Here is a 21783-nt window from a genome sequence, read left to right on the forward strand (position 1 = left end):
GACGAGACGGCGCTGGAGACTAGCTCCCCAGAGGGATCGCTCTCAGGGTTTGGCACAGGCGGATCTTATTGGTGGGAAGATCAACCTGAGGTGGGCTGGCGCAGAGAACTGCCGAGAGGACCATGGCACGCAGTGTCATCCCAGACGACAGGGGGAGAGGGGGTCATGGGCGAGTTGGGGGACGATCCAGGGTTCGAACACACCTCACAAGAGATGGAAGCAGAGGAGATCGCCGTCGACGAGACCATGGAGAACTTCCCGGACTTTTCCAGCTGGCTGCACGCCACGGGGGAAGAACTGTATCCTGCACTCACCCCCACAACACTGGAGCACCCAGAACCCACTCCAGAAGAGGGGGAGGGGGGAAGGGGGGCTTCGAGGGGGGGTGGATGTCAGGGGTTCAGGAGCAGAGGCACAGGGAAGAGAGGAGATGGAGAGCGAGGGGGAGGAATCCGAGGGGAGTGTAGGAGATGACAGTGGTCCGAGGGATTCCATGAGCCTCTCCAGCGAATCGGAAGATTCACAGAAGGGGGCGCCAGTGGCCAGGGGTAGGGGGTTCCCAAGGGGAACGCCCCAGGAGCAAGGGGGCAGCAGGGACTCCCAGAGCAGTAGTTGGAAATCAGGACCAGCTTCCCCACCAGAGCGGAGTGGGGGGGAAGAGTCCCAAGCATCGGGGCCAGTGCATTCCCCACCAGGGAGAGAAGACGAGACACCATGCAAATTGAAAGAAGGCCAATCAAAGCTTATTAGTCTTCTTTCTATGAATATGGAAGCGAAAAGACTGTCTTTTGTTATTTTGGTCTCATTACATACACTTTGCCATTTCAGGCTCAATGTGCATTTACACCAAAGAAGACGACTTGAAATAAGATTCTTCTTTCTATGCAGATGGAACCCAAAACAACCAGGTTTGCGTTGTTTTAGCTCATTACACTTTGCTTTGATATGTGGGTGAATGAACACCGAAAGAACACTGAAAGAACAATTAAAGCTTATTCGTCCTCTTTCTATTGAGATGGGACCAAAACTCCTATCTTGGATGTCGCGTATTTCAATTCGGGTTCTTTGGTATAAATGCACATTGACCCAGAAATCGCAAAGTGTATGTAATGAGACCAAAATAACAAAACAGCCTCTTTTTGCTTCCATATGCGTAGAAAGAAGACGAATAAGCATTGATTGGCCTTCTTTCAATTTGCATGGTGTTGAGCTTATTCTTCTTTCTATGCATATGGAAGCGAAAAAACGGTGTTTTGTTATTTTGGTCTCTTTATATACACTTTGCGATTTCTGGGTCAATGTGCATTTACACAAAAGAACTTGAAATACACGACATCCAAGATTCTTCATTCTATGTAGATGGAACCCAAAACCGGTTTTGCTTTGTTTAAGCTCATTACACTTTGCTTTGATATGTGGGTGAATGAACACCGAAAGAACACCGAAAGAACAATTAAAGCTTATTCGTTCTCTTTCTATTGAGATGCAACCCAAACTCCTATTGTCAGAGTTGCCTCCAGGTCCCAGCTCACAGAGGACCCACGCTAGCCAGTAATAACGTATAAAAGTCTTTATTGAAGATTAGTTTCCATTTCCAAATCGCAGCGTGCAACTCTACGTCTTAGAGCTTAGACCGGCGAAGCTCCATCTGAGTCTCCGCCTCCTAGACACCAGTTTAAGACTCTAGCCTTACTCCACCTCTTCCGTTGTTCTTTCCTCCTCTGGGTCCTTCTGCCCCCTGGGGTTTCCTCCTTTCTGGACTCTTCTGACGCTGACCCCCCTGAGTCTTGCCCCTCCTTCCGGCGGGCTTTAGGACCTGGCTCCCTATCCGGGCTACCTGCTGTGCCGCTCGCCTGTACATTTGAACTTGGCGCGCGCGCCCAGCCGGTAACCTTCCTCTTGACCGTTTCCCCGCTCTCCGATGGAGGCGTGGTCAATCCTGACTCATCTCCTCTCGCTGGTGGTGAGAACACTGGTCCCGATTCCTGGGACTCCTCCCCCCCACTGCGCTCTGGTGGGGAAGCTGGTCCTGATTTCCAACTGCTGCTCTGGGAGTCCCCGCTGGCCCCTTCCTTCTGGGGTTTCCCCCTTGGCACCCCCCTTGCCCTGGTCATCGGCGCTCCCTTCTGTGAATCTTCCGATTCGCTGGAGAGGCTCGTGGACTCCCTCTGACCACTGTCACTGCCTACACCCCCCTCGGATTCCTCCTCCTCGCTCTCCATTTGCTTCCCCTCCTGTGCCTCTGCTCCTGAGCCCCTGTCATCCATCCCCCCTCGAAGCCCCCCCTTCCCCCTCCCCCTCTTCAGGTGTGGGTTCTGGGTGCTCCAGTGTTGTGGGGGTGAGCGCAGGATACAGTTCGTCCCCCGTGGCGTGCAGCCAGCCGGATAAGTCTGGGAAGTCCTCCATGGTCTCGTCGACGGCGATCTCCTCTGCGTCCATCTCCTGGGCGGTGTGTTCGAACCCGGGATCTTCCCCCAACTCGCCCATGACCCCCTCTTCCCCTGTCGCCTGGGGTGATGCTGCGTGCAATGGCCCTCTCGGCAGTTCTCTGGGCCACCCCACTTCAGGTTGATCCTCCCACCAATAGGAGCCCCCTGTGCCAAACCCCGAGAGCGATACCTCTGGAGAGCTAGTCTCTAGCGTCGTGTCCTCAGCTGAAGAGAACCCCTGAAACGTGCTGGCTGAGAGTGTGGGTGAGAAAAGATATTCGTTGAAATAATCTGCCGGCATGGGCCTGTGTGGGAACAGTGCGTGGAACTCGTCTTTGAGGTAGTGCTCCTCCACCGCATAGTACGGTACCCAGCTGTTGGCGCTGGCCGGGGTACCTTCCCTGGCGAGGAGATATTCAACCCCCTCTTCCCCCCATCTCGAGTCCAAAATCTCCGTGACCTCGTTGAGCGGCTCCGCCCTCGGCGAGCCCCCCTTCGTGGGTGCGTCTCTGAGCGGGCTAGGAGCTGTCCCTGGCGCCTGGAACCTGTGAGGTGCCTTGTAGGGCGTGAGCACCGATCTATGAAAGACCGGGTGCATTCTGGATCCCTCCGGGAGTGTCAACCGGAAGGCCACTGGGTTGATCTGTGCCTCAACTTGGTAAGGGCCTAGCTGCTTGTGTCCGAGCTTCTTCTTAGCTAACGATCTGGCCGGCACTGCCTGGGCTGCTAACCAGACCCAGTCCCCCACCCGGATGTCCTCCCCAACTCTCCTGTGTCTGTCCGCTTGCATTTTGTACGCGTGCTTAGCTAGCTCTAACTGCCTTCGGAGTTGCTCGTGGACCTCCTGTAACTCTGCTGCCAAGGCCTCTGCTCCCTGCGGCTCCCCCTCCCTCACTTTCTCTAAACCCGGGAAGGTTCTGGGATGCCGCCCATTGTTGGCGAAAAACGGTGTCACCCCCGTGGACACGTGTTTTGTGTTGTTGTAGGCAAACTCGGCCAGCGGTAGGTAGTCCACCCAGGTCGAGGGCTGCTGGTTCGCGTAGCATCTCAGGTACTGCTGCATGATGGCGTTGACCCTCTCCGCTTGTCCGTTTTTCTGCGGGTGTCTTGCCGACGCTAGGTTGACCTTGACGTTCAGGATGCCCATCAGCTTCTGCCAGAAGCTGGAGATGAACTGGCGCCCCCGGTCGGACAGGATAGACCGCGGTAGGCCGTGCACCTTGAATATGTGGTCTATGAACAGCTTGGCGGTCTGCTCCGCTGTGGCCACCTTCGCGCAAGGCATGAAGTGGGCCATCTTGGTGAACAAGTCCACTACCACGAGTACTGCTGTTTGGCCCCTCGAACTGGGCAGATCAGTGACAAAGTCCAGAGCCACCCTCTCCCACGGTTCGAGCGGTGTCTGTAGCGGTTCCAACAGTCCCGACGGCGGCCTGTGTACTGGCTTGGCCCTTTGGCAGGTGTCGCACCTATTGACGTAATCCGCGACTTCTCCCTGCATCTTGGGCCACCAAAAGTCTCTGGCTACTAATTCCACCGTCTTCTCTTTGCCGAAGTGCCCAGCACTGGGCGCGTTGTGTAACTGTTGCAGTACTCTCGGGCGGAGGTCGTCTCCCGCCACATAGAGGGCCCCTTTGCGGATAAGCAGTCCGTCGCGTATCTGGAACTCGTCATCCTTCGCTGTGCCGCTGCGCACCTCCTCCATCTTGGCTCGTGCGAAGGAGTCCGTCTGCAGCGCGCGACGTACTGCGTCCAGGTCCACCGTAGCTGATGCGCATGCCCACGCTTTCGGTGCGAAAATGTGCTTGGCCGCCGCCGGTGCCTCTTCCTCGAGATACTGCGGTTTCCTGGATAGCGCATCCGCCATAATGTTGTTGTCTCCCGGGATGTATTCTATCCTGAAGTCGAAATCTGCAAAGAACTCCGCCCAGCGGATGTGTCTCTGGTTTAGGAACCTCGCCGTGCGCCAGTACTCCAAGTTCTTATGGTCCGTGCGGACCTGCACTGTGTGTTTGGCTCCGATTCGGAAGTGCCGCCACGCCTTGAATGCTGCATGAATGGCCAGCAACTCTCTGTCCCAGATGGTGTAGTTCTGCTCCGACTTGCTGAGTTTCCTGGAGTAGAAAGCGCATGGCCTCCAGTCCCCTTGGTGGTCTCGCTGCAACAGGACCGCCCCCACGGCTCTGTCTGAGGCGTCCGTCTCAACCCTCATGGGTTTGCTGGGGTTCACATGTAGTAGTTGTTCTTCGGACGCGAAGAGACGCTTGAGCTTCTGAAAGGACTGGTCCGCCTGCTCCGTCCAGATGAACTTCTTCTTCTTGGAGCTGAGGGTGTCCGTGATGGCCGCCGTCTGCATAGCGAAACCCTTGATAAACTTGCAATAAAAGTTGGCAAAGCCGACAAACTTCTGGACCTCCTTCCGATTGCGCGGGCTTTTCCAGTCCAGCACTGAGCGGACCTTGGCGCTGTCCATGGCGAGTCCCTTGTCGGACAGCTTGTAGCCCAGGAAATCCACCTCCGTCACGTCGAACTGGCACTTCTCCAGCTTGGCATAAAGCCTGTGCTCTCTCAGCCTCTGCAGGACTTCCTTGACATCTCTCTCGTGGGCCACCTGCGACTCCGAGAAGATCAGGATGTCGTCCAGGAAGCAGACGCACTTCTTGTAGAGGAGACCCGCTAAGCCGTGGTGCATGAAGGCTTGAAAACAGTGGGAACCATTTTGTAATCCAAAAGGCATAACTCTATATTCATAGGTGCCTAGGGGTGTAAACATGGCCGTCTTCCACTCGTCGCTGTCCCGCACGCGTATGAGATTGTACGCTCCGCGTAGATCGAACTTGGTAAAGATGCGACCCTTCCTCACCGGCGCCAGCAGGTCATCGATCTTGGGCATGGGGAAGGCTGTGGGCTTGGTTTTCGAATTCAAAATTCTGTAATCAACTACAAACCTCTTTTGGGGCGTGTCCCGCTTCCTCACAAAAAACACGGGACTGCCCCCCACCGCTTTGGATTCTTGGATGAATCCCCGCTTCAAGTTGTGTCTCTGCTCCTGAGCCCCTGACAACACCAAAGAAGACGACTTGAAATAAGCGACATCCAAGATTCTTCTTTCTATGTAGATGGAACCCAAAACAACCGGTTTTGCTTAGTTTAGGCTCATTACACTTTGCTTTGATATGTGGGTGAATGAACACTGAAAGAACAATTAAAGCTTATTCGTCCTCTTTCTATTGAGATGGAACCAAAAGTCCTATTGTCAGAGCTGCCTCTAGGTCCCAGCTCACAGAGGACCAACGCCAGGCTGATGTTATGTACAAAAGTCTTTATTGAAGTTTAATTTCCATTTCAAAGCCAGAGCGTGCAGCCCTACGTCTAGACTCTAGATCGGCGAAGTCTCCGCCCCTTCCACACCAGTTTAAGATCCTAGCCCTGCTCCACCTCCTGCGCTGCTCTCTTCTCCTCTGGGTCCTCCTGCCCTCTGGGGCATTGCCCTTTCTGGACTCTTCCGACGCTGAGTCGCTTAGCTCCTCCCCCTGCCTCCGGCGTGCTTTAGGACCCGGTTCCCAATCCTCACTCTCTGCTGTCCCGCGCTCCTGTACATTTGAACTTGCTTCTCGCGCCAACCCAGGGACCTTTCTCCTAACCGTTACACTACATCTATCACTGCTTCCCTCTTCCGTGACACTGGCCGGATCTGACCTCCCTTCCGTTGTCCGACTCTCCGAGGGAGGCGTGGTAGACTCTGCCTCGTCTCCTCTCCCTGGTGGGGAAAGCACTGGCCCCGATGCCTGGGACTCTTCCCCCCCACTCTGCTCTGGTGGGGAAGCTGGTCCTGATTTCCAACTACTGCTCTGGGAGTCCCTGCTGCCCCCTTGCTCCTGGGGCGTTCCCCTTGGGAACCCCCTGCCCCTGGCCACTGGCGCTCCCTTCTGTGAATCTTCCGATTCGCTGGAGAGGCTCATGGAATCCCTCGGACCACTGTCCCCTCCTACACTCCCTTCGGATTCCTCCCCCTCGCTCTCCATCTCCCATCTTCCCTGTGCCTCAGCTCCTGAGCCCCTGACAATGTGCATTTATACCAAAGAACACGACTTGAAATACGTGACATCCAAGATTCTTTTTTCTATGTAGATGGACTCCAAAACAACCTCTTTTGCCTTGTTTAGACTTATTACACTTCGCTTTGCTATTTGTGGGTGAATGAACAACGAAAGAAAAATCAAAGTTTATTCGTCCTCTTTCTATTGGATTGGAACCAAAAGACCTATGCTTTATTTTGGCAGATAACATATATTTCACTTTGTGATTTTTGGGTGAATGTGCATTCTAACCCCAAAAGCAACAATTGGAAATAAGCCCAATCAGAGCTTTATCATCTTCTTTTTATGTAGATGGAACCCAAAACTCCTTTTTGCTTTGGTTGCGGTAGATTCTGGTGCACTCCCAATAAACACCATGCGAATTTAAAGAAGGCCAATCAAAACTTATTCATCTTCTTTCTACACATATGGAAGCAAAAAGACGCTGTTTTGTTATTTTGGTCTCTTTACATACACTTTGCGATTTCTGGGTCAATGTGCATTTACACCAAAGAAGACGACTTGAAATAAGCGACATCCAAGATTCTTCTTTCTATGTAGATGGAACCCAAAACAACAGGTTTTGCTTTGTTTAGGCTTATTACACTTTGCTTTGATATGTGGATGAATGAACACCGAAAGAACAATCAAAGAACAATTAAAGCTTATTCGTTCTCTTTCCATTGAGATGGAACCAAAACTCTTATGCTTTATTTGGGCTGATAACATATTTTTCACTTTGTGATTTTTGGGTGAATGTGCATTCTAACCCCAAAAACAACAATTGGAAATGAGCTTTATCATCTTCTTTTTATGTAGATGGAACCCAAAACTCCTTTTTGCTTTGTTTGGGATAGATTCTGGTGCACACCCAAAAAACACCATGCGAATTGAAAGAAGGCCAATCAAAGCTTATTCGTCTTCTTTCTACGCATATGGAAGCAAAAAGAGGCTGTTTTGTTATTTTGGTCTCATTACATACACTTTGCCTTTTCTGTGTCAATGTGCATTTACACCAAAGAAAACGACTTGAAATACGCGACATCCAAGATTCTTCTTTCTATGTAGATGGAACCCAAAACAACAGGTTTTGCTTTGTTTAGACTTATTACACTTCGCTTTGCTATTTGTGGCTGAATGAACAACGAAAGAAAAATCAAAGTTTAATCGTCCTCTTTTTATTGGATTGGAACCAAAAGACCTATGCTTTATTTGGGCTGATAACATATATTTCACTTTGTGATTTTTGGGTGAGTGTGCATTCTAACCCCAAAAGCAACAATTGGAAATAAGCCCAATCAGAGCTTTATCATCTTCTTTTTATGTAGATGGAACCCAAAATGCCTTTTTGCTTGGGTTGGGGGCGATTCTGGTGCACACTCAAAAAACACCATGAGAATTGAAATGAGCCCAATCATAGCTTAGTCGTCTTCTTTCTACGCATATGGAAGCGAAAAGACAGTGTTTTGTTATTTTGGTCTCATTACATACACTTTGCCATTTCAGGGTCAATGTGCATTTACACCAAAGAAGACGACTTGAAATAAGCGACATCCAAGATTCTTCTTTCTGTGTAGATGGAACCCAAAACACTTTGCGATTTCTGGGTCAATGTGCATTTACACCAAAGAAGACGACTTGAAATAAGCGACATCCAAGATTCTTCTTTCTATGTAGATGGTGGGCTCATTGTTAGCCAAAGGAAGCCAAATCTCATCACCTGACTCGCCTCAGGCTCCAGACATGCAAAGGAACTTCTATTGTACTTTTGGGTGGTGGGCACTTAAGACATATTTGTCTATGCTTATCTTATACCTGAGTCTTGCCCTGCCATGTCTGCTTATGCTAATCTTGTACCAAGGACTTGTCTGAACATGTTTGCCAAGGTTAACCCCTCCCCTTCGAACTGTATTCTGGGATGTGGTGGGAAAGTTTTAAAAGTCTTTGTCACTCCATCCTCGGGGTTCAAAATTTGCTCTTTGAACCTATTGCGCAATAAACTTTGGTCTACAGCTATTTCCTCCGGTTGGTGGCTGGACTCCTTCCTTTATTCCGCAGGGACCCGCAGGCTCTGCCCGACGAGCTGGGCGACTGAGCAGCCTCACACCTAGATTTTTCCTTAACAGTACAATCAGGAGCCAGGATCAAATGCGCTCATTAGCTTATTTTTGCTACTGTTTGCAATTGTATTTGATTATGTCATGATCTGTGATGTTGTAAAGAAGAAGAAGAGTTTGGATTTGATATCCCGCCTTTCACTCCCTTTAAGGAGTCTCAAAGCGGCTAACATTCTCCTTTCCCTTCCTCCCCCACAACAAACACTCTGTGAGGTGAGTGGGGCTGAGAGACTTCAAGGAAGTGTGACTGGCCCACGGTCACCCAGCAGCTGCACTACACCACACAGTCACTACACCACACTGGCTAAAGGTACCCCTGCCCGTACGGGCCAGTCTTGACAGACTCTGGGGTTGGTGCGCGCATCTCACTCAAGAGGCCGGGGGCCAGCGCTGTCCGGAGACACTTCCGGGTCACGTGGCCAGCGTGACAAAGCTGCATCTGGCGAGCCAGCGCAGCACACGGAAACGCCGTTTACCTTCCTGCTAGTAAGCGGTCCCTATTTATCTACTTGCACCCGGGGGTGCTTTCGAACTGCTAGGTTGGCAGGCAAACTGCTAGGTTGGCAGGTGATGTTGTACTCAGGTATAAAACCCCAGAGTGACAGAGCTTGGGGCCCAGTCTTTTTTTTTAAAAAAAAATATTTTTTATTGATTTTCATAAACAAAAACACACAAAAATAACAACATACACAAACAACACATGACTTCCCCATACCTCCCCTTCACTGCACCCTTGTTTCCAATTTTTTAGCAATCCTTCCTTCCATTTTTATATTTAACTTCCCTCGGATTATCTTAACTTAAACATTTACAGCTGTAATTCTCTGTTTCTTACCCCTTGACATTTTATCAATCTGAAATTTTACAACAGTTCTTAAGATATATTTTAAATTTCTTCCAGTCCTCTTCCACTGTCTCTCTCCTCTGGTCACGGATTCTGCCGGTCATCTCTGCCAGTCCCATAAATTCAGTCACCTTCGTCTGCCATTCTTCCAGAGTAGGTAGTTCTTGCATCTTCCAATACTTTGCCAAAAGGATTCTTGCTGCTGTAGTCGCATACATAAAAAATGTCCTATCTTTCTTTGGTACCAATTGGCCGACCATGCCCAAGAGAAAAGCCTCCGGTTTCTTTGCAAATGTCCACTTAAGGATCTTCTTAATTTCATTATAGATCATTTCCCAGTAGGCCTTAATCTTTGGGCAGGTCCACCAAAGATGGTAGAAAGTTCCTTCACATTCGTTACATTTCCAGCATTTATTATTGGGCAAATGGTATATCTTTGCAAGCTTGACTGGGGTCATGTACCACCTATAGATCATTTTCATTATGTTTTCTTTCAAGGCACTTACATGCCGTAAATTTAAGGCCTGTGGTCCATAACTGTTCCCAGTCAGCAAACATAATATCATGACCTAAGTCTTGTGCCCATTTAATCATAGCTGATTTAACCGTTTCATCCTGTGTATTCCATTTCAGCAACAAGTTATACATCTTAGACAGATTCTTAGTATTGGTCTCTAACAGTTCTGTTTCCAATTTTGACCTCTCCTTCTGAAATCCTAATTTCCTGTCCTGCTTAAAAGTCTCATTTATCTGATAATAATGTAACCAATCTCGAACTTTGGATTTTAATTTCTCAAAGCTCTGTAATTTAACTTTTTCACCGTCATATTCTATAATTTCACAATATTTTGGCCATTTAGAGTCCATATTAAGTTTTTTCACCGCTCTAGCTTCCATTGGTGACAACCATCTGGGTGTTTTACTTTCCAATAAATCCTTATATCGATTCCAAACATTATACAAAGCTTTCCTGACAATATGATTTTTAAAGCCTTTATAAACCTTTGCCTTGTCATACCATAAATATGCATGCCAGCCAAAATTATTATCATACCCTTCCAGGTCTAAAATATCTGTATCTTCAAGAAGTAGCCATTGCTTCAACCAGCAGAAAGCTGCAGCTTCATAGTAAAGTCTTAAGTCCGGCAGAGCAAAACCCCCCCTATCTTTTGCATCAGTCAAAATCTTAAATTTTATTCTGGGCTTTTTGCCCTGCCAGACAAATTTAGATATATCTTTCTGCCACTTCTTGAAACAATCCATCTTATCTAGAATTTGTAATGTCTGAAATAAGAACAACAATCTCGGCAATACATTCATCTTGATAACAGCAATTCGGCCTAACAAGGATAGTCTCAACCTAGACCATATGTCAAGATCTTTCTTCACTTCCAACCAACATTTCTCATAATTGTCTTTAAATAAATTCACATTCTTAGATGTTAAGTTCACCCCCAGATATTTCACTTTTTTTGTTATTTCCAAACCAGTTTCCCTTTGGAAACTATCTTTTCCCCCCATCGTTAAGTTTTTTTCCAGCACCTTTGTCTTCTGTTTATTTAATTTAAAACCTGCCACTTGACCAAATATTTCAATTAGTTCTAAAACTCTTTTTGTGCTAGCTTCTGGCTGTTGCAAAGTCAGAACTAGGTCATCTGCAAATGCTCTTAACTTATACTGTTTAGCTCCGAGCTGTATTCCTTTAACCAGCTGGTCCCTTCTAATCATGTTTAACAACACCTCCAGGACCGATATAAACAATAGAGGGGATATTGGGCATCCCTGTCGTGTCCCTTTTTCTATTGGGATCTCATCCATAACTGCACCATTCACAATTAATTTAGCTTTTTGCTCAGAGTATATTGCACTTATACCGTTTTCAAAGTTTTGGCCCAGCCCCATCCCCTGGAGATTCTTCTTCATAAAGCTCCAGGAGATATTGTCAAAGGCTTTCTCCGCATCCACAAAAATCAAAACTGCTTTTCTATTTATGTCAGTCTCCAATAGTTCCAAAATATCTATAATGTTCCTTACATTGTCTGACATATGTCTCCCTGGGAGAAAGCCTGTTTGGTCCTTATGAATCTCCTCTAGCAACACTCTTTTAAATCTTTTTGCTAAAATGTCTGCAAAAATTTTGTAATCCACATTCAAGAGTGATATAGGGCGGTCGTTCTTAACTTGATGTTTCTCAACTTCTGTCTTGGGTATAAGTGAGATGAATGCTTCTTTCCACGATTCGGGAGCCTTTTTCCCCTCCAAAATTTGATTACAAACTTCTTTCAATGGTTGTATTAGCCATTCCTTCATTGCTTTATAGTATCTCGCCGTCAGCCCGTCTGGTCCTGGTGATTTTCCCAATTGCATATTCTGGATGGCACCCTCTATTTCCTGGTTCATAATTTTCTCATTTAGAGTCCTTTTATTTTTTTCCGAAATCTTTGACAGTCCATATTTTTTAATAAATTCTTCTATCTCTTGTTCATTTTTTGGCCCTTGTGCATACAGTTTCTTAAAAAAACTTTGAAAACAATTACTAATTTCATTTGGTTTGTTGATAGATTTTCCATCTATTTCGAGGGATGTTACAGTATTCAATTTTTGTCTCTTTTTCAATTGCCATGACAGCAGTTTCCCGCATTTATCTGCTGATTCAAAAGTCTTTTGCCTCATTTGTTTTATTTTCCATTCTATTTCTTGGTTCATCAGTTCCATGTATTGAGTCTGGTAATACTTTATTTCTCTTAAAATCTCCTGAGATTTAGGTTTTGATCTCAGTTTTTTCTCTCCTTCTTTCATTTGATTCCAGATTTTTTCCTTCTTCTCATTCTGTTGTTTCCTCTTTATCAAATTCTGCTGGATTAGAAAACCACGCATAACGGCCTTGCTTGCTTCCCATATTCTTCTTCTTTCCACATCTATTCTTAGGTTTATCTCGAAGTAATCTTTCAACGTCTTTTGGGCCTTTTTATAAATTGCTTCATCTCTAAAAAGAGTGTCATTCATTCTCCATCTGAAGGTTCCAGCTGTTGTCAATTTCATTTCCATCTTTACTGCATTATGGTCAGAGCAGGTTTTTGGGCAGATTTCTGTTTTTTTAACCCTTGGTGCCAGATTGCTAGAAGTCCATATTTGGTCAGTCCTGGTCCATGTCATTTTTGCTTCAGAGAAAAAGGTCCCCTCTCGTTCCAGAGGGTTCCTTGTTCTCCAAATGTCTATCAAGTCCATAGTGTCAGTCAGTTCGAAAAAGGTCTTTGGTAGTCTCCCATCCTTAGAAATTACTTGTCTTTGCGCTTTGTCCATATTCGTGGAGACAACTCCATTCATATCACCCATCATTATGATTTTATAGTCCATAAAGTCCATTAAAGTCTCATGCAACTTCTTGAAGAACTCAGCCTTCCCCTCATTAGGTGCATAAACTCCTACAATCAAAATCTTTTCTCCTTGGATTTGAATTTCCACCGCCAGAAATCTTCCTTGTTCATCCTTAAAAGTCATTTTTGGTTCCAATTTTTCCTTAACATAAATCACCACCCCTCTTTTCTTAACTTTGTCTGAAGAAATAAATTCTAGTCCTAATCTCTTGTTTGTCAAAAGTTTTCTATGTATCCTGGCAATATGAGTTTCTTGCAAACATATTATATCTAAATGTTCTTTCTTTAATATATGAAACACTTGGGCCCTTTTTCGGGGATGGTTAAGACCATTGCAGTTCCAACTCAGAAGTTGCAGAGACATTTTTGTTACTGGGTATCTTTTCCACCGACTGCTCCAAGTTCTTGTTCCTGATCGGTCGGTGCTGGAGTCAATCCAAATGATAAGTTTGCAATATCCGGTATTTCCCTCTCACTCACAGTTCCTTTCTGAAAGTCCTCGAAATTTCTCTCCAAAAAGTGTTCTTTATCTTGAATTGTTTTTATTTTAATTTTCTTCCCTTTAAAGTTAAAGGACAACCCTTGTGGGAACTCCCACCTGAATGGAGTGTTATTTTGTTTCAATAAATCCACTAAATCTTTGAATTGAGTCCTAACCTCCAAAAAATATTTAGGAATATCTTTAAAAATCTGTATTTGGGAGTTTTTAATAATCAAGGCCTTCTGGAAATGTAGGTTCAATATTTTGTCTCTTTCTTCCTTGGATCTCAAAGTGATTAAACAATCCCTCGGTTTCATGCCTTGCTTTCTGCCAATCCGGAAAGCTGTAGTTATTGCAATTTCATCTTCTTCTCCTTCTAGCTCGTCAGTCCAAAATTCTTGAAACTTATCTGTGAGAAATTCCCCAAGGTTGTCCTCTTCCTCTTCTGGTACCAATCTCAATTTCAAGTTTTTACCTTTCCTCTCCAATTCCATAAGGGCCAAAGTTGCATCATGTTCGTTTACCTTCTTTGCAATAGGCGCAAATTTTCCCTTGGTTTCCTCGGCAGTGCTCTTAGCGATCTCAGCTATTTTCCTTGTTTCCGTACTTTCTTGAATTAGATGATTTATAGAATCTGTATTAGATGATATTGTCGTTGTGTTCAAATCCAATCTTGTTGTCAATTCTGTCAGTTTCTTAGAGTTCTCTGTAGATTGCTTAGTAAGTGCTTCTAAAGATTGATTTATTCTGAGCAGTGCCTGTGTCATAGAATCCATTGATGCTGTTGTTACTTTTTCCTGTGCAGCTGCTGCTCCTGATACAGAGCTTCTTTTCTGAGCCTGCTTTTGAGCCTGTTTTGTTTTGCTTCTTGTTGATATTTCATCCAGTGGAGTGCTCATAACTCAAGGTCGTTCACACAGGAAAGTTGCAAGTGGAAAATCCCACTTCTTTATGTCAGTACAGCAGTCTCTCTTTTAGTCCTCTAGAGGGAGAGATTGTATCCAGGCAGGAGTAACAAAGAAGCAGGGAAGCAAATAGCCATACAAAGTTCCAAAAAAGTTAAAGTCCAACCCAAAGCCTTACTTGGTTGCAATTTAAAATATTACAGGTTTTGTCCCATAAAGTCCCGTTATTATATTTCAAATAAAATCTTACTTTGTATCCACAGTCCTCTCCTTTTTGACAGTTCACTTCCAGGCGCTCACCGCTCAGGCAGCCTGGCCAGAGGTATCGGCAGCGGAGAGTTTCCCGTTCACAACTTTCTTCTTCTAGCGGGTTAAATTAGATCAATTTTCTTCCCCCCTTCTCCCGCTCAGTGGGGGGGAGTCCCTTTCAATGTCAGGTTTAGCAAAATTTAAAAAGTGTCCCCTTTAAATACAGCTTGCTCTTTTCATTGCTCCGTCAATCGTGCAGTTCCGGGAGGCTGACTTCCTTAATTTTGCCTTTCGCGTTTTCAGCCAAATCTTCTTAATTTAAAAGTCCCGTTCAACTTGTTTTGCAGTTCTTACTCACGGGTATTGTTGCCAATCGGTAGTTTCAAGAAGGAATCGGCGCTCTCCGTCAATGGCGATGCGGCTTCGCTCCGTGAGCTGGGTTGCGATCCTCAGCACCGCGCTCACACCCGATGCCGCTCCGGAGCCTTTAAAAAGGCTCTTTCGCGATACCGGGGGGCGCAAAGGTGCCCACCGAATCTCCTTGTTCACAGGCTTCAGCGCCTGTGATTTTAGGGGTCCCCCGCTCGCCGTAGCGGGTCATACCCGAACTCGCGGAGCAGTCCTGCTTCGGAGCTCGAAGCAAGGACCGCCATTAAACGCTGGCGCCGACCGGAAGTCTCTGGGGCCCAGTCTTTTGGAAAGGATTCCAACTGGGTCAGTTACTGCTCAGCAATAAACCTCACCTTCTTTTTCTCCATTTCCTGCATCTGTCAATTCTTGGACTCTATTTGAGTTGGTCACTGGTACCTTTCTAAAATCTTTGCAACACTACCTCACCGGGTTGTTGTGGGGGGAAACTGTGAAAGCGTCTTCCCCCAAATTCCTTGTGGGAAGAGTTACGTGGTGATGTGGAAAGTGGTTTAAAATAATAATAATAATAATCATTTTTCATTCATAACATTCCAATTAATCACCTATCAAATCTTGCCACATCATAATACAAATAATAAAGACAATTATACATTCCAAATTAAAATTTTTGAGGGGACATCCCATGTTCTGGCTGATCGGGAGAAATATTTTTTTTACTTGTTCCTACTTTTTCCTCTCTTATTTTTCCCCAATTTCATATTTCCGACCTTGACCCATTGTCTTATCACCCCAGTCACTGGTATCAACTTTCAATTGTGTTTAACAAAACCATATTCTCTAGTTGGCCTCTTTTCTCTTACTGATAGAGAACCTACATAAGGACTCTATACAGGCTCTTGGGTACCCCATAAGGGATAAAGGAGAAGTTTTTTTTTCTTATAACAGGTAGGTCTGCCATAGTCAAAAGAAAATAAAAAAAATCATTCCAGTCAGTGGCGTAGCGTGGGGGGTGCAGGGGGGGCCGGCCGCACCGGGCACAACATCTGGGGGTTAGGGTTAGGGGCGCAAATCCACGGGTTAGGAGGCGCAAATCCACGGGTTAGGGGGCGCAAATCCATGGGTTAGGGGGTGCAAATTACTTGCCTTGCCCCGGGTGCTGACAACCCACGCTACGCCACTGATTCCAGTAGTACCTTAGAGACCAACTAGCTTAGTTATTAGTATGAGCTTTCATGTGCGTGTATCTGAAGAAGTGTGCATGAACACGAAAGCTCATACCAATAACAAACTTAGCTGGAAGGATTTTTTTTTATTTTGTTTCTTATAACAGTTGGCTTTGGCATTTTGGCCTGGAGAGTCAGAAAGCACATCGCACACCAGGTTCCTGTTGCTCAGGCAGGCCAAGGGGTGATATTCCTGAGGATTAAGCAAGTTTCACCTAGTTCCAGCCACAGTTTACACAAAACATTTGCAATGGGCAAACCACAACCATTAAGGCCAAGGAGGTCCCTCGATTTAGGAGAGGAATCCCTTCAGGAACTTCCCTGGATGGCTTTCTGCCTCCGTGGGGTCTTTCGGAGAGCCAAGATGGCTTTTGGATTTCTCTGCTGCACTGCTCTAGACATGTGGTTTATATACTTATGTATGTGTGTTTGCCTTGTGCAATTATCAATGCGGGTGGCGCTGTGGATAAAACCACAGAGTCTAGGGCTTGCTGATCGGAAGGTCAGCCGTTCGAATCCCCGCGACAGGGTGAGCTCCCTGCTCCTGCCAACCTAGCAGTTCAAAAGCATGTCAAAGTGCAAGTAGATAAATAGGTACCGCTCCGGCGGGAAGGTAAACGCCGTTTCCGCGTGCTGCTCTGGTTCGCCAGAAGCGGCTTAGTCATGCTGGCCACATGACCCGGAAGCTGTACGCCGGCTCCCACGGCCAGTAAAGCGAGATGAGCGCCGCAACCCCAGAGTCAGCTACGACTGGACCTAACGGTCAGGGGTCCCTTTACCTTTACCTATTCTATATTTGAGACCCTTGAATTTCTACACAGAGGATGAGCATGTTAATCACCAACTTTCTGGCTGTTTGAGAGAGAATTACTGAAGCCTTATTAGGAATGGTCGAGGGAGTCAGGTCAGGATAAGCCTGGAGAAAAGCAGTCTGGGAGGCAGGACGAGAGCCAGTGTCTTCAAACACTTCAAGGACTGGCTCTTGGAAGGTTTTCTGCTGCCCCAGAAGGCAGGACCTGAACCCAGGGCTTCAAGTTACAAAAAGGGCGATTCCGACCCAACATCAAGAATAGGCTTCTGACAGTGATTGCTGTTTGACAGCGGAGCGAATGACCTTGGGAGATGAAGGACTCTCCTTCCTTGGAAGCTTTTAAGCAGAGGTTGGATGGCCATCTCTCAGGGATTCTGTCGCTGAGATTCCTGCCTTGCAGGGGGTTGGACTAGATAACCCTTGGGATCCCTTCCAACCCGACAACTCAATGACGTTCATCTTAATGCCCGTGAAGTCTTCCCTCTCCTCCCCAAACCCCCCAAATCTTGTCCTGCCCTCCATATACACACAGATGCACCAACTCTGCGGCACATTTTTGCAAGTAGCAGAACCTCGAATAAATGGCTGGCAACGATCATAAAAGAAAAGAAAACCCCACTTTATTCTCTTTTGGAAAGCAAAAAGACAGAGTTGTCTTTGTTTTCCACATGGCGGACGGTGTTCCTGTTAGGATATTTCCCTTCCACCTTAAAAGGGAGCAGGCTATGTGAGTCACAGAGTCTGCGTATTTCCTGTTCACAGGATGTTTGTGTTTAGATAGAGCTGTTGTCTGTCCCTCTCTCTCTGCGCCAGAACACGGTAACAGTCAGTCATGTTTTTCTTTGTTCTGACCAACGCTGAATAAACATTCTATATGAGACTCTCCTTAGTGCAACTTTCGCTGTACATTATCTGCTGATAGAGCGTGCATCAGTTCTGGAATGTGGAAAGGTATTTTCTGGAGCTCATGTCGCTAATTGCTGATACTGTATCTACGGGAGGTCGATGGACGTCCGGAGTCGACGCGGAGGCAGTGATGGCTTTTGTCTCCCTGGCAGTATCCCAACAGTTCCTTCGTGTGTCCCTTCCGCTGGAGCTGCCTGGATCCCCATGGAAGAGGCTGAGATCTCTTGCATGGACACAGGGATCAAGCCCTAGATTTCCCCACTCAGGCAGAGCCAACAGCAAAATGCCCCCCGGCAAACCTCCTTGAGCTGGATGAGCAAAGGCAGGCTCTGTGCGCACCATCAGAGGGGCTTCCTAGGAGCACAATCTCCTGTGGGTTTCCATCAGTCTCTCCGCACACAAAAAGTCCTTTTTGACAAGTCCTCCTGGGCCAGCCTGCAGCCTCCCCAGCTAGTTCTCTCCCGCCTCATCATAGACGGGGTTGACGTAAGTGCCACTCTTGGGCTCTTCTGCAAAGTCCTTCTGGCTGGTGGGCAGCCACTTTGCGTCCTCCTCCAGCTGCCACTGCAGCTTCCGGTACTGGCTGGAGGAGCGGAAGCGGAAGAGGGCCTTGATCAGAAGCCAGAGGTGGTGGTTCTGTAGGATGCCATCCTGCAAATAATAATAATAATAATAATAATAATAATAATAATAATAATAATTTCCCCAGCCACACTGGGCGGCTTCCAATCAAGTGTTAAAAACAATACAGTATTGAATATTAAAAAGTTCCCTAAACCTGGATGCCTTCAGATGTCTTTTAAAGATAAGATAGCTACTTATTTCCTTCACATCTGAAGGGAGGGCGGTTCCACAGGGCGGGCACCACTACCAAGAAGAACATGGGAGCATGAGAAAGGGGCCCATCCATTCTTAAAAACACCAGAAGCATTTTTACTTGATATTATAGTCCAAGGCATTAATCGACAAGGCGTCAAACTGTTCTTATATGCAACAACAGCGGCAAGAGCATTGTTAGCCCAGAAATGGAAGCAAGAATAAATTCCGACAAAAGAAGAATGGCAGAATGGACTATGCAGAACTGGACAAAATGACAGGAAGGATTCGAAACCTGCGGGACCAGAGATTTACAGAAGATTGGAAGAAGTATATGAATTATTTGAAGAGCAACTGTAATCAACAAATTACGCTAGTAGGACTACAAGAAGTTTTGTAAGGAGAAATATACAAAGTGTTACAAAGTAGAAAAAGATAGAGATATTGGTTATGAGTTTGAAATGCAATAGGGAAAATAAGAAATTCATACTAAGAGATTAGATTGGAAAATTTTCAGGCAGGACTGATGGAAGGAAGTCAAAAAAATTGAAGAAGATGTAAAAGTATGTTTAATTACTGTTGAAAATGACGTTAAAAAACTAATAAAAATTTATATATATAAAAGAGAAAGGGGCCCATCCAGTCTAGCATCCTGTTCTCACCGTGGCTGACCAAATGCCCCTGAGCGAAACCCACAGGCAGGATCCGAGCACAAGAGCATCTTTCCCACCTCCTGGCCTTCCAAAGCAGAGCTGCCTCTGATCTCAAAAGCATCTGGAGGCATTGAGGCTGCAGCGTTTTATGGGGGAAAAGTTGCCGCTTTGGGAATTCAGTGGCTAGTTTAATCACTGGGGCAAGATGGTTTAAGGCTATTGCACCGATCCTTTCCTGACTGCACCGGCTGCCACTTAGTTTCCGGGCATCATTCAAAGCACCGCTTTTGACCTCTAAAGCCTGAAATGGCTCAGGACCACAATATTCCCCACGTGAAGCGACCTGGATCCTAAGATCATCTTCTGAGGCCCATTGTCGTGTGCCTGCTCCGCAAGAGGGGTGGCCCCATGAGAACAGGGCCTTTTCTGTGGTGGCTTGTGGAATGCTCTCCCCAGGGAAGTTCACCTGGCACCTCCATTACACATGTTTAGGCACCAGGCGAAAAGGGTCCTCTTCAACCAGGCGTTGGGATGAACAACATGCTATGCCCTTTAAAATGTGTTTGGGGTAGGGGGCTTATTGGGGTTATTATTAAGATTAGGATTTTGTGTCTTCATTTTGTATTTGTTATGTTGTAAACCGCCCTATGATTTTCAGATGAAGGGCAGTGTCAGAGCCACCCGAGGTCCCAGCTCACAAGAGACCAAAGTTCAGTCCGGTTTATATACAAAAGGTTTTATTGAAGATCATTCTTGGTTTTACACTCGAACTCCGTGGCCCCACGTCTGTTCCTCTTAGATCGTTGAAGTCCCCTCTGAATCAGTACCGCCTCTACACTAGTTTAAGAGGCTTGTACTGGTCCACCTCTTCCTCTCCTTCCTTTTCCGCAGGGTCTTTCTGCCCCCCTGTGTTCCCTCCCTCCGGGATTCCCCAGAGGCTGATTCCTCTGACGTTTCCTGCCCCCTCCTTCGGGCTTTGGGACCAGGCTCCTCCCCAGGGCTCTCCTCACTTCCGCGCGCCTCCACATTTGAACTTGGCGCGCGTACGTTGCTCCTGACCTTCCTTTCGACAGCTACACTGCTCTCGGTACTACTCTCCGCCCCTTCCGGCAGGACGTCTTGCCCCGATCTCCTTCCCCTCTCTGCTTCCTGTTCTGCTCCTTCTGACACACTGGTAACTCCACCCCCTTCACTCCGTTCCGGCGGAGAAGCCGGTCCCGATCTCCAACTCCCACTGGGGGTTCCCCCTTCGTTCCCCTGCTCCTGACTGCTTCCCCCTTTGGCTCCCCTTGGCTTGACCAGGGGGGCTCCCTTTTGGGAGTCCTCCGATTCACTGGACGGACTCATGGACCATCTCGGGTCATTGTCGTCCTCCTCCTCGTCACCCTGGAATCCTTCCCCCTCGCTCTCGGTCTCCTCCCTCATCTGCGCCTCTCTCCCTGAACCCCTGACAGGCAGTATATCAATTTAATTAATCATCATCATCATCATCTTTGCCTCAGTCTTCTCTGATAAAGAAAACAATGCCCGACCTGAAGAATTTGGAGCAAATGATTCAGCAGAGGAAACACAGCCCAGAAGAACTAAGGAGATAGTACAAGAATACTTGGCTAGTTTAGATGTATTCAAGTCTCCAGGGCCAGATGAACTGCATCCAAGAGTATTAAAAGAACTGGCAGATGTGATCTCAGAACCACTGGCAGTCATCTTTGAGAATTCCTGAAGAACAGGCGAAGTCCTGGCAGACTGGAGGAGGGCAAATGTTGTCCCTATTTTCAAAAAGGGGAAAAGAGAGGACCCAAATAATTACCGCCCAGTCAGTCTGACATCAATACCAGGGAAGATTCTGGAGCAGATCATTAAGCAAACAGTCTGTGAGCACCTAGAAAGGAATGCTGTTATCACCAATAGTCAGCATGGATTTCTGAAAATTAAGTCATGTCAGACTAACCTGATCTCGTTTTTTGACAGAATTACAAGCCTGGTAGATGAAGGGAATGCAGTGGATGTAGCCTACCTTGATTTCAGCAAGGCATTTGACAAGGTGCCCCATGATATTCTTGTAAAGAAGCTGGTAAAATGCTGTCTTGACTATGCTACCACTCAGTGGATTTGTAACTGGCTGACTGACCGAACCCAAAGGGTGCTCATCAATGGTTCCTTTTCATCCTGGAGAAGAGTAACTAGTGGGGTGCCACAGGGTTCTGTCTTGGGCCCGGTCTTATTCAACATCTTTATCAACGACTTGGATGATGGACTCAAGGGCATCCTGATCAAATTTGCAGATGACACCAAAATGGGAGGGGTGGCTAACACCCCAGAGGACAGGATCACACTTCAAAATGATCTTGACAGATTAGAGAACTGGGCCGAAACAAACAAGATGAATTTTAACAGGGAGAAATGTAAAGTATTGCACTTGGGCAAAAAAAATGAGAGGCACAAATACAAGATGGGTGACACCTGGCTTGAGAGCAGTACATGCGAAAAGGATCTAGGAGTCTTGGTTGACCACAAACTT

The sequence above is a fragment of the Podarcis erhardii genome (genome assembly GCF_964252035.2).
Source record: "Podarcis erhardii genome assembly, chromosome: 7".
Classification (NCBI taxonomy): Eukaryota; Metazoa; Chordata; class Lepidosauria; order Squamata; family Lacertidae; genus Podarcis; species Podarcis erhardii.